The 13,624-nt window shown below is 48.1% G+C and overlaps 1 protein-coding gene across 1 annotated transcript in view; it reads left to right on the plus strand.

Annotated features, from left to right (window-relative positions):
* bcas3 (BCAS3 microtubule associated cell migration factor) overlaps nt 1–13,624 on the plus strand; it is a 196,725-nt gene that overhangs the window by 168,451 nt on the left and 14,650 nt on the right. The window lies entirely within an intron of this gene.

Below are 13,624 nucleotides of genomic sequence, written 5' to 3' on the forward strand. Positions count from 1 at the left end.
GAGACACACACACACACACTCATCATACACACGGCTGTGAGGATACTCCTCTAACATCACACACAGACATCATTATTCTCATATAACACACACATACACACATTACTAATCCATAGCTGCCCAGTGCAGCCACAAAGAGAGATTTGGCCATGTGATGGCTATTATACGCTCAGTTTTATGCTTGCTCATAAATCCGGGATCCCAGATTAAATATGATCAATCCCTCAAATGTGAAAACATGCTGAGCTGGGTGAAAATCACATGCTGGAGGCATATCTGGAACGCTGACTGCAGGGTGAGGCAGCGTGCACAGTGGAAGAACAACAAAGGGTTTTTGTTTGAAAGTGTTGCGGTGTTTATCGTTTTTTTATTTGGCCTCATATTAAGCTGTCTTTCTTTGGTTTGAGAGGAGTGTGTGGGTATTTGTGTGTGTGTGTGTGCACACGCCCTTTTCAACGTCACCCCAATGGAATTGGGTTGCTAGACCTGGATCCTGCTTTAATCAGGGTTTTGGCCAGAGTGTGTGTGTGTATCTGAAACATTGTGCTGGTCTGTGTGTCTGAAAGAGTGTGTGATGTGTGCAGAGCCTTAAGAGCAGGTCTGGGCCCAAACTGTTTCATCAAGCACTTGTGGTCCGGGACTTCTGGACCCTGAACTTGTACCACACAGCCATCTGGGATCCCGTTTTGGACTTATAGTGTCAGGGCTATAAACACGCACAACCACACACACACACACACACACACACACACACACACACACACAGAGACACATGTGTTCTTCTCGCACAGTCATTTCCATACATGCTCACAAAAAGACACACAGTCATTTGCAAACACACATACTAAGACATACACACCCACAGAGAATCACTGTCACATTTAGCTTGGGCTGTCTCCCAGCCCTGCCCTGTCATTTACTGTATTAGCTGTGGTCCTGGTGCTGAAACGGCCCATTATGTGGGCTTTGTATGTTTTGTGTGTGTGTGTGAGTGAATGTGTGTGTCTGTGTGTGTGTGTGTGAGTGTGTGTGTGTGTGTGTGTGTGATGTTGTTGTTGTTGTTTTCCCCACACGGCCACAGCTCTGGAACTGGTCCTGGCCACACGTCCTTTGATGTGTGTGTGTGTGTGTGTGTGGGGGGGGGAGTGCTTCCCGCAGACTCCTTCTTTCCATCCGTCTGTCGCTCCAGCCCCCTCGCTCCAGCCCCCTCGCTCCAGCCCCCTCGCTCCAGCCCCCTCGCTCCAGCCCCCTCGCTCCAGCCCACTCTTGTGGCTGCGGCGCATGACAAGGCATCCTGCTCTTTCTCAGTGTGATCCTTCCTGCAGCTGCTTGGGACACACACACACACCCTGTTCATCTGGGGATGGTTACTTCATCCTGGTCGTCTGGCCTACTCCTCTCTGTGTCCCCTCTCTCTTTCTCCTTCCTTTGTCTTCTCTCTGTCTGTCTCTGGGAGGATGTGACATCAGTCCTTCATTGACCTGTACTCTCTCCAGCAGAAGGGAGGTCTAATCCTCACGTTTAAGCACTCAACGATGTTTAGACTATAAATATTCATGTTTGGTCGCGTGCAGACACGTGCATGTGTGTGTGTGTCGGTATGGGGGGACTGTATTTGGGAAACTGGTAGATCTGCAGCCAAAGACTGATGCTGTAGCATGCTAGTGTAAAACACACACACACTTATCAGACAGAACCAGACAGCAGCCACAACTACTACACAAGCAGTCTATTAATCTCCGTCGGGACCAGTAAACAGTACTTGCCTGGACTTAGTTGATGCTTCAGAGTTTGGGCCAAAATGCTTCCATTTGATAAGTATTACTTAACAGCACATTGAAAGACCCAGGCCCTCCCTGACATAGATAGGATGAGCGATTTCATTGTGATGTGTGTGTGTGTGTGTGTGTGTGTGTGTGTGTGTGTGTGTGTGTGTGTGTGTGTGTGTGTGTGTGTGTGTGTGTGTGTGTGTGTGTGTGTGTGCGTGTGTGTGTGTGTGTGTGTGTGTGTGTGGAATGTCTCAAGAGAGGCACAGCTCATTGGGCCTCTCAATGGAGGCTGTCTCCTGCACTTGGCAGCTTGTCTATGGATGTGTGTTTATACACTTACACCTAACAAACACACAGACACACACAATCGCTCCCACAACTGCATTTCAGTCGGTCTTGGCTCTTGCTCTATGAAGTTTGAAATCAGCCTTAGCGATCTCCGTTTTCCGCTCCATCTCATCCGATGCACGTGAACAAACACACTCGCTGTGTGCATGTGCACGAGCATGTGTCGGTGTGTGTGTGTGTTCGTTTTACTTCGCTTTTATTGTTTTAAAATTCTGTTGCCCAAAGAAAATCGATGACGTGACGCTTTAAAAAAAAAAAAAAATTTACACCAACTGTCCAAATTCATCTGTATCCATTTAAGTCCAGATCTAGGCCTTTTGAAAATCTGCGCTTCTACCAAAAACAATATTCCTTTGTTTATTTGTTTCGTGTTTCTTTCTGTTTTTCTGTCTGGCCAGGAAAACGTTAGGCCAGCTAGCTGCGAATTACCTGCAGAAAATTGCTACAGAAACATGATATGATTTGTTTGTGTTTCTGTGTGTTCTATTGTCTGCTGCTAGCTCTGTACAATATGTATTATGGTTACGATTGTATGCATGTGCGCATGCGCACCCACATGCTAAATACTGCTGTCTCTCTTGGCCCAATTGTTTTTAGTTTTTACATTTGTGGGTCTTTTTCGATTGTATGTCTTTGATAGTGAAATAGTGACGGGATAGGCAGCGGGAGAAACTGGAACACATGTAGGAAAAGGCCCGGGCTGGATTGGAACCTGGGCCCCGGCGGCCCCCTCAGCCTAAGTTCCCTGTGAGCCCCGTGTGTTTGGCCCATTCTGAAGGTAAAGTACAGAGCGACGTGATCCTGACCTCAGTCAGCTTTCATCTCCTCTGCAGCTTCTGTCATGGCAGCTGTCACCTGACGCTTTTCCTGCAGCACTTCCTCCTTCCTTCTCTTGGACCCTGTGGACAGTTGACTCTATCCTAGTGCGTTCTTGCATGTGATTCCGTGCGAGCATGTTTGTTTACAGACTTTAAGAGAAGAGAACTTTCCGGTGCTTTCGTTTTGTTGACAGATGTGCAAAAATACTCCAAAAGCAGATATGACATCCATTCAGTTTCGGAAGTCCATTTTTGCTTTCCTTGTAGTGCAAGTGTGTGTGTTTGTGTGTGTGTTTGTGTTGGACCCGGCCGGGCTAGATCGATGATCTGTAAAGTGGATTTGGTATTGCCGCGTTTGCTTTGGCAGGTCTTGAAAGAGGCCTGCTGATTACACTCCCAGATGTCACACACACATATCAGCGCTCACTGCCCTGCTCTTTAGTGTGTGTGTGTGTGTGTGTGTGTGTGTGTGTGTGTGTGTGTGTGTGTGTGTGTGTGTGTGTGTGTGTGTGTGTGTGTGATTGAAAGGAGGAGGGGGTCTGGGTACTTACTGTCTTTTGGCTCTTTGTACTTTGACAGCAACCTCCCCCACCCCTCCTTAAACAAACTGGGTCCTGGAAAAAACTGTATCTTGTCACATATCGGTTATTTTACTTTGTGTTTGACTTTGAACCTTTCCTTGTTTAATCGGTGTAACATTCATTCATGAATACACTTTTAGTGCATCCTCATGCAGGCCAATCAAGGAGTATGAATCTAGCCTAAATGGAGCACAGTTCAGCCTAATACTAAAACAGTTGTGCTTGGGAAGTTTAATATTGACACCTGAAACTGATTGCCCTAGATTAGTGCGAATCATTGAAGCACAGTTTGTCCTTGTGTACTTGTGTCCTGTCTTCCTCTCCTCAAGCCCTCTCTCTCAGCCTTTTCAGCTGTCAAGGCAGACTCAGAGCATTGACTTAGTGAGGGAGACTGGCTCCATGCAGCTAATGTCATTAGTATCATATCATTACATCTCTGCCAGTCACTGTCTGTCAATAGCAATGGAGTCCTAGAAGCTTAAATGGTTGGGGATGTTTGTAACGTGTGTGTGTGTGGCCTAATAAAAGCGCAGCCCCTGACACTTTTACTGCAGGTAAATGGAGAAAGGATTTATGGGGCTTGTTTGGAAGCCAGAGGCAGTCTGACTGGACCAGCGTCTGACACACACACGCACTAACACACACACATGTACCTACACACTAACGCACATGTACATATACACTAACACACACACACGTACACACACACTAATAAACACACACTAACACACACACATGTCCATACACACTAATACACACACATGTACACACACACACACATGTACATACACACTAATACACACATGTACATACACACTAACACACACATTCCCAACCGAGGGGCTTTCCATGATGTCCCAGCATCAGACCAACCGCAGGATTGTGAAACACAATGCTAATAACAAGGAAAACATTTTTCTCTTTTTGATTTCATTAAAATAAAAGAGAAACCATGTTGGCCACATTATCAACATAAGTTGATAATCAAGATTCTGAGTTAAAGCTCCACATTTGACCTCCTCTATAGATGACTCTGTGTCAGACTGTTCACTTAGATGGAGGCTGGTGTCAGGCAGAGGTGGGTTGGTAGAGGGAGGGTAACAGGGGCTGGACCCAGAGCGGTCCCTGATAGAGGGGTTCGCAACCTTCTAAGCATCTTTGGAGAGGAGAAAACAAGTGGATGAGATAAAGGATGAGGCCAGAGAAGGAGCTTTATTCCCAGGTGGACCTTGGCTTTGGGCTCCATCCCATTTTGTCAAAGTAAAGCCCTTTTAAATCCTCCTACTGTACAAGGGCTTCAAACGGAGAACTTGTTTCCCTCAGGAAGGTGACTGGCATTAAGGGCAGCGTGGGCTCCGCCAAGTCTTTTGTCCATCTCTCTTTTTTCTGCCCTCCTGTAACCTCTCTGTCTGTCTCTTCCTGTCCTTTTTCCTCCAGTGTCTGACCCTCTGAATCTCTCTGCCTTTCTGGTCCTCCCTCCTGATCACTTTCTCCCTTCACCCCTTCTCACCTTTCTCCTGTCTTTTGACAATCCTCCCCCATTCCCTCTCTTCTTTCACTCCCTCCTTCTTTCACTTCTTTCCGTCCGGCCCTCTATCTCTCCATGTCTGTAATAATCCGAGGTCTTTAGCTTAGAGACACAACGGAGGAGAGTCATTACCAAATGGGATTGGTGCAGATTTCTATCGCAAAGCAGGCTCCCAGAACCCTCTTGCGTGACCTTTGCCGTGACCCCTGGGGAGCGGGTGGAGGGATGGGGGGGGGGGGACCGTGCTCCTGCTAGGATCAGAGAGGTTGCTCTGGGAGTCACGGTTAGGCTTGGTGTGTGCGTATGTGTGTGAGTGTGCGAGACAGAGAAATGTATATGTAGCTGTGTGTGCATGTATGTATGGCATGCACGTCGGTTTCCAAGGCTTTTTTGCAAAGGGTAGACCTTCAGAACTGTAGATACTAAAGTGTCAGAGTGTGTGTGTGTGTGTGTGTGTGTGTGTGTGTGTGTGTGTGTGTGTGTGTGTGTGTGTGAGGAGCAGAGCAGACTGTAGTCAGGTGGAGCCACAGCTACAATCCATCAGATCTGTTTCTCTCCTGTGGCGCTACTCCATGGCAGCCATCACCCAGCTGATGGATAACTCTGTCTGACAGGGCCAGGACCCCTGCACCACTCTGTGTTTGTGTGTGTGTGTGTCTGTGTGTGTGTGTCTGTGTGGCGCTACTCCATGGCAGCCATCACCCAGCTGATGGATAACTCTGTCTGACAGGGCCAGGACCCCTGCACCACTCTGTGTTTGTGTGTGTGTGTGTCTGTGTGTGTGTGTCTGTGTGGACCTCACCCCTCCTCTACCCTGTCCGCCAGCTGAGGCCTCTGGTTGCACAGTTCTCTCTCTCTCTCTCTCTCTCTCTCTCTCTCTCTCTCTCTCTCTCTCTCTCTCTCTCTCTCTCTCTCTCTCTCTCTCTCTCTCTCTCTGTGTCTCTCCCTCTCGCTCTCTCTCTCTCTTGTTTTGTTCTCTCTCTTGCTCTCTCTCTCTCTCTCTCTTGCTCTCTCTCTTGCTCTCTCTCTCTTCCTCGCTCTCTCTCTCTTCCTCTCTCGCTCTCATTCTCGCACTCTCTCCCTCACTCTCTCTGGCACTCTCTCTTTTTGGCACTCTCTGGCACTCTCTCTCTCCCCCTCTCACTTTCACTTACTTTCTCCCCTCCCCCCAACCACCACCACCCTATTTTTCTCTCCATGCCAGTGGCAGAGATGAGACCAGATTTAACACAGTTAGCTTAAACCCATCCACACAAACACTTCTCTGGGTCTTGGACGACTTCCCGTGGCTGTTTTCTGTTGATATAAATCAACAGAAATTTACATAGTCCACACGGTGTTTATTAGCAGTGTGTTAGACCAACAGTCACCAGAATCACGGGTTTGGACTTTGTACCATGTGGACTAAGTACTGGACAAGGACAGAGAGAGCAAGAAGGATGGAGAGAGAGAGTGAGAGAAAGAGAGAGAGAGAGAGAGAGAGAGAGAGAGAGAATTATGATTAGGGGATGGAGGGTATGAAAAACGGGTTCAAAGAAAAAAGATCCTGAAAAAGAGGAGAGTGGATCCAAGGATGTTACCGTAACCATTCAGTTGGTGTCCTCCAGTTGTTCCGTGGGCTTTCGAGCCGAACTAATCTATATTTCTTTCCCATGTGTTCTTTCTTTCTGTCCAATTGAGATTTGGAAGGAAAAGTCTCGCTTTGTTTGTTGCCTGAAGTTTGAATGGAGCATTCACTAATACTCTGTGTATTAGTATATTGTGCGGTACATGGTTCGTAGGACTTCCTAGTTCTTGTGCCGCAAGTGAAGTGTGTTATTCTAGTCTATGGGTCGAGGTTGAGTGTTGTTGCAGAGGCCCACCGTGTTGGGTGTTTTGGATTAAGTAAAGGTTCAATACCTGATGGGAAACTGTGCTCTCAGAACTTACACAGTTCACAAACACTACTGAGAAACAGGCCGGACCTTGGGACCTCACACACACACACACGTGTGTGTGCATTCTATTGTAAACATGTTGTCTGCAGGTCACTGTGAAACGTATCACCATGGTGACCTTCACCGCATCATCATCACCTTATCCCCCTCCCCCCCACACACACACACACCCACACATTGACACAACCCACCCTCAAATCAATTTAGCTGTCCTCCCAACTTAACTTACCGTGAAGTGTGAAAGCTGAAGTACAGCCCTGTTGCTGGGCTCTGATCTATCCTGGGGTACACTGTTTTGGTGCACCTTGCTGCTTTGGTCAACCAAGTGGCCCCAAACTAGAGTTGGCTAAGAAATAAATGAGCTGTGATGATTCCTGGCTCGTATGGTCAACACACACACACACACACAGAAGTTTCTATAAATGACTTGAGAAACCCTTCAAAGACTTGGCACTTCTTTCCCAGTATTTGGGGGTGCGTTGAGGCGTGGTTCTTTTACCCTGTGCATGACCCTCAGAGTACTAGACCATAGGAGCATACACACACACGCACACATGCCCTAGCTGTCAGAGGACTCGCCATTTGTCAGCAAACACACTCTTTCGTGGTCTGCTCCGTGTCAAACGTAGCGCTCCCCTCTAATCATGACCAGGGTGCCCCCTTCACCCGTTTATGACTGCCCTGAGGCCCCCAGGAAAGAAAGAGGCAACATGAAAACGAGAAGGGAGGGAGAAACAGAAATGTCCCCTCGCACGGCCACACTCATTTCCTTTCTCCCTTGTGCGTCCCACCCTCCCCAACTGTCTGTCTTGGAGAGTGGACTCTTACAGGCGCCTCTTCGTCCTCCCTGCCTACCTAAGATCTGGGCTAGGCTAACTGATCCTAGCACCTTGTACCACCGCAAATATACACTCCAGGATCCTGTATTATACACATGCTACATGGGGGACAGGGAGGGGATGGTTATGTCTGCCATCATGTTGTTGTTTCTCATGTTGTCCCCTCCACACCAGACCACTTTCTCCTTTGATTGTGCTTCTCTGTTTTATCTGTGCATGCGTGTGTGTGTACGCATGTTTGCGCACAAGGACTCTCAATAACCAATCTGGCTCCTTTCAGGTGCCCGCATAACTGTGAGTGAGTGTGTGAGTGTGTGTGTGTCTGTGTGAGTGTGTGTACACACCACTCAATCTGGCAAGCCTGCATAATAGAAGCTCAGGAATACACAAACTCATCTGACACAAACTCACACACACACACACACACACACGTTCAGAGCACAACCTGTGCCTTGTATGTTTAAACAGTCCGTGTCCAAACACAGAACATGGATGTGTAGTCCTCTGGCTCAGGGTCGTGGCACGCAAGCACATGACCCATATGTCAGCACATGACAATATAGCACGGCCACACGCACACACAAACACACACACACACACAAACAATAGTTAATTATTCCATGCCACAATCTGTTCAACCCTCTCAGCATCTCTGCACTTAGTAGTAATAAAGGTTCCTGCCTCTTGATTACAAAGGAAGTAGGTTGAGTCATCACTCTGAACGCACACACACACACGCACACACATCCTGATTATCTGTTAGATCTCAATGGCCTTGTCATGTTCCCTCCCCCCTGTATTGGCTATGTTGTGGGCAAACTGGTTTCCCATCCCTGCTTTGATCTCAGTGTTTTCACCAGCTTTTCTCTACGTCAGCTCACCTGTACTTCTCTGTACATTAAATGGAATCGATTGCAAATCTGTTGCAAATGTTTCCCAGGCTCTCTAGCTACCTTGGGAAAGAATGTTAAGTTAGCTTGTATTAGCTTAGGTGAAATAGAGAGTACCATGTATTTATCTGAAAGTGTGTGTGCGTGTAGGCCTGTGTGTGTGTGTGTGTGTGTGCGTGTAGGCCTGTGTGTGTGTGTGTGTGTGTGTGTGTGTGTGTGTGTGTGTGTGCGTGCGCTGGCGTCTGTGTTCGTCTCTCTAGGCCGTGTTTCTTTGCCAATGAAGGGGAGCAGGCGTGCCACACACAGGCCCAAAGAGACAATCTCACTCCTCCTATGGAGGCTTTAAGACGAGTCTTCACTGTTTTCTTCCCCGACGCTTCTGGAACAAGCTTTTAAGTGCAGGGTGAAAAGTGAGGTGGAGTGCGTCTGTCTTTCTCTGGGTGTGCGAGTGTGTTTGTGCGTCTTTCTCTGAGTGTGTGTGTGTGTGTGTGTGTGCGTGTGCGTGTGTGAGTGAGACAGAACACACGTTGGCGGTGACTAAACCGCCCAGGGCAGGCCCCTGGTATTGACTGGGATGACCAACACTCATGGCCAGACCCAGGAGAGGGTGGGAAGGGGAGTAAATGATTTAAAAGCAGGGTCTAATGTAATGAAAGGAAGGGTTTTACCATGAAGGAGCTGACACACTTCCCCTGAGCTACCTATCACCAGGCGTTAATCCAGGGAGCTTACAGCTCCATTAACACTCACACCGCCTGCTCCCAACTACACCGGCAGCACTCTCTCTCTCATACACACAACGCACACACAGTGTTTCAGTGGCCACACACAAACACTCTCTCTAACACACACACACACACACACACACAGGGGATATCACTCTGGGTTCATAGCACAGGCCAATGGTGTGTGTCTGTGTGATTCTAGATTGTTTTGTGAGCTCAATACGGGAGATTGTGTGTGTGCGGAGAGAGTGTTCCGACGCCTTTTGTGTCTGTACACACACAGAATATACAGATCTTTTTTTATGTATGAGCGACTGAGATGAAGGTGCCGAGGGGCCTAGAGAGAGGAAATGAAAGCTCTGCGTGTCTGTATGTGTGTCTGTATGTGTGTCTGTATGTGTGTCTGTATGTGTGTCGTCTGTATGTGTGTCTGTATGTGTGTCTGTATGTGTGTCTGTATGTGTGTCTGTATGTGTGTCTGTATGTGTGTCTGTATGTGTGTCTGTATGTGTGTCTGTATGTGTGTCTGTATGTGTGTCTGTATGTGTGTCTGTATGTGTGTCTGTATGTGTGTCTGTATGTGCACTGAGACCAGCCTTCAGCCAAGTCTGCCACCTCCCACCCCAGCTCGCCCCTGTCCTAGACAGCAATACACACTCTTTTTAATCCATTCCTCAAACCAACAAATGCACAAGCTTGCCTAGCGAACCTTGCCTAACCACTCTAGTCGGGAAGACTGACAAATGTTCCATTCAGGGCCAAAACCTTATTCATACGCAACGAGACACAGTGGAAATGGCACAGACCACACTCTTAATGTTTAACTATTAAACGGTCCTGTAAACCAATATGAGACTGGCTTTTGTGGAAAAAGCTTGTTTCTGCAATGACGTGACAACTTTGGGGGTTGTTTTTAGAGTAGCATCGCTAATTTACACAGAGACGCATCCCAAAGCAGAAGGTGTCTGTTTTCCCAACCCAAATGACCTCACAGCCACAAAACCACCGACCTCCATTAAGGTGCAGTAAACCACCATTAGCTCAACCTGAATCCTAGCCCCCCGTCGCAGTAAAGGTTAATTGAATTAGCGCCAGCGAAGCTTGCCGCCATCGTTAGTGTCGTCAACCACCAGGTAGCTCAGAGACCACGGCATTTATCCCAAGCTTGGCGTGCTTGTCCGGTGTACAGTGTGTGTGTTTGGCTGGTGTGTGTGCATGCGTGCCCAGCTGTGCCCTCCTGAGCCCTCGTTGTAAAGGTGAACACACACTTGCACGCATGCACACACATACACACACACACGCACACACACACACACACACACATTGATTAAATCTTCAAGGAAACTAGCACTGGTGGGAGAGATAAGTAGGAGGCCAACAGCTGGGGAATAACTAATCCATCAGGGTTTTACCATGATGAAAAAAAAACACCCAAAGCGTGTTTCTTGATTTTTATTTAATTTCGCTGTCCCTCACCCTCATGAGCTAAAACTCTTTTTGGCCTGCTTGTCACATTTTTAGAAGAGAGAGAGCTATGTGGGTTGAGGTAATCTTACCATGTCTTCCTCACAGAGGACTGGGTGTGATTTTGTAAGGCCGTCATCATAGTGACAGCTGCAGTGACGGGGGAGGCAGAAGGAGAGGGCCCCGTCAGAGTGCTGGAAGGACGGGTGAGATGGAGGGTGAGGGCATTACTAGGGAGGACAGGAGAAAGAGCGGGAATCAGCTCAACCTTGACATCCGTGTATGGCATACACACACAACCACACACACACAACCACACTGTCCGTGTCACCCCACTCCCTGGGGGCACCTCAACTGTCAAGTAGGGCCATTCTTCTCACCTCCTTCTTTTCTTAGTTCCTTCTCCTCCTCGACTCCATCTCTTCTTCTCAGTTGATGTTAGTGGAGATGACAGGTGTGAGCAGGTCTCCATGTTGCCTCTCACCTCGCCTGCGCTCCTGGAGCCGGGGAGATGAGATGATGAGGCTGTTTGCTGTGGTGGAGATGACTCCAGCTTGACATTGAAGCCAGTGGTTTTCCCTTATATAGACAATGCTCCTGTATTAGTCTGTGAGCGAGCGTTTTTGAAGAGTTGAGTGATTTTTGTTGGTATGTTCTTTGCTCAGCTACAAGGTTTCAGATTAGAAGTTAAACACGCTAGGTCAGGCCTCGTTGTTACAACACCCCACCATCCCCCCACACACACACACACAGACCTGCCAGGTTACGACTCTCCCAACTGTTAAATAACACTAACGTATACACTCGTAATCACACAAGCCCTGCTGCTGGGATTATTATAGACACACACAAACAAACAAACAAACTATTCAACCCTTATTCGACAGATTAATACATATAGGGCAAGTGGTTCCATGTAAACAAATGTACTTCACTGTAAAACCTCATACACAAACCGTCACACACCACTGGTTTTATGAGAACTCTCCCAAAAAATCCCAAAACATTTAATCAGTCAAGTCAGTTGTGGTGTACACTGTTCTCTACACTCAATCCAACAACCTTGGAAATAAAATAATAACATCCCAACATCATGTCACCTCAGAGAGGTTTATGGCCTGACAGCACACAAGGCATTCTGTGTCTCTCACCAACACACACACACACACACACATACACACACACACACACCTACACACGCACACACACACATGCTCAAACACCCTGCAGGCTCTTGGCCCTTTGAAGGTGGGCCTGCTGGCTTAAGGGGAGTGTGTGTGTGTGTGGGGGGGGCACACAGCCTCCTCCATAAAACGCTGAGAAGTTATCAGCCGTTCTTGTTTGTGTGTGTGTGTGTGTGCGCGTGTGTGTGTTTGTCATGCTATCATGGAGACCAGGGGCAGCCCGTGCACACTCTGGCCTCGGCATTAGCACCTGTCAGTGGGTCAGAGTGTGGCTGAGACAACCCAGGCCTGGAACACACACACACACGGGCCAAGATAGCCACTGAACCTTCCAGATCAAAGGGTACCAGGGTTGTGCTGATAACCCCGTTTGGAACTAGGAAGGTTCTACTACTAGTCTAGATAAAGGACTGAGGCACGTATCAATGTGTACAGCACAGGACGCCTGTCCCTCAATCTCACGACCCTATCTCTCCGTCTCCTTCTCTCTCCCTCCTTCCCTTCCTCACCCTTTCTATCTCTGTGGCTTTCACTCTCACTCTCTTCCTCTCTTCTTCCGCTCTGTTTATCAGTGCAGATGCTGTTCAGCGTGTAACTTTGGGGGAAGAGAGGAGCTCTCCTTTGATGTGCTCCACTCTGTCTGCAAGGCTGTGTGTTCAGCTGATAGAGTATATACCCTGTGGTATCCTAAAAAGCACCGGGCTCTTTGCCTGCTCGGAGAAACACTCATACTGTTTATCTGTGTGTGTGTGTGTGTGTGTGTGTGTGCGTGTGTGCGTGCCTGTCTGTGTGTGTGTGTGCGTGCGTGCCTGTCTGTGTGTGTGTGTGTGTGCGTGCGTGCCTGTCTGTGTGTGTGTGTGCGTGCCTGTCTGTGTGTGTGTGTGTGTGTGCGTGCCTGTCTGTGTGTGTGTGTGTGCGTGCCTGTCTGTGTGTGTGTGCGTGCGTGCCTCTCTGTGGGCCTGTGTGTGTGGGTGTGCGTGCGCCTGTGTGTGTGTTGGTACCTGACTGAAGCCAGAGTACCATTTTGTATGTTCTACAGCCTTGTGCAAAGAGCTCTGCTGTGGTGGACAAGATGAACGGCACTAAGTGACAGCTCTGTGAACACAGACCGCTAAACACAGTCCCCCTCTGACTACTACGCAACACACTATTTATTCTCTTCAGCGAGGGACTTCCATCTAAGTACATAAGGATAGGTGATTCTAGGTATACCTTTTGAGGTGTATTTTTGGGGCAGTGCAATTCGGTGTATAATACTGTATAATTTTCCAAACTGTTACTCAATAATACTGTTTTTTTGTACCAACAACAAATTAATGCAACATAAATGTTACCGCGGCGACCACGTAAATTAACCATGAGGGCCTGCAGGCTGTAGAAACTCCAGGCGCTATTTACAGCCATGCATTTCTAGTGAAGAGGAGCCCGTCATTAGTTCAGCTAAGGGTACATCAGTGCTTAGACACTTAGTCGCCTGATTTTCAGATTTATCACCTCCCAGAGAGGCAGAGACTGAGCTGTCTCCAGCCCCCGGGCGGTAA

The sequence above is a fragment of the Osmerus eperlanus genome, chromosome 11, assembly GCF_963692335.1.
Source record: "Osmerus eperlanus chromosome 11, fOsmEpe2.1, whole genome shotgun sequence".
In the NCBI taxonomy this organism is placed as follows: Eukaryota; Metazoa; Chordata; class Actinopteri; order Osmeriformes; family Osmeridae; genus Osmerus; species Osmerus eperlanus.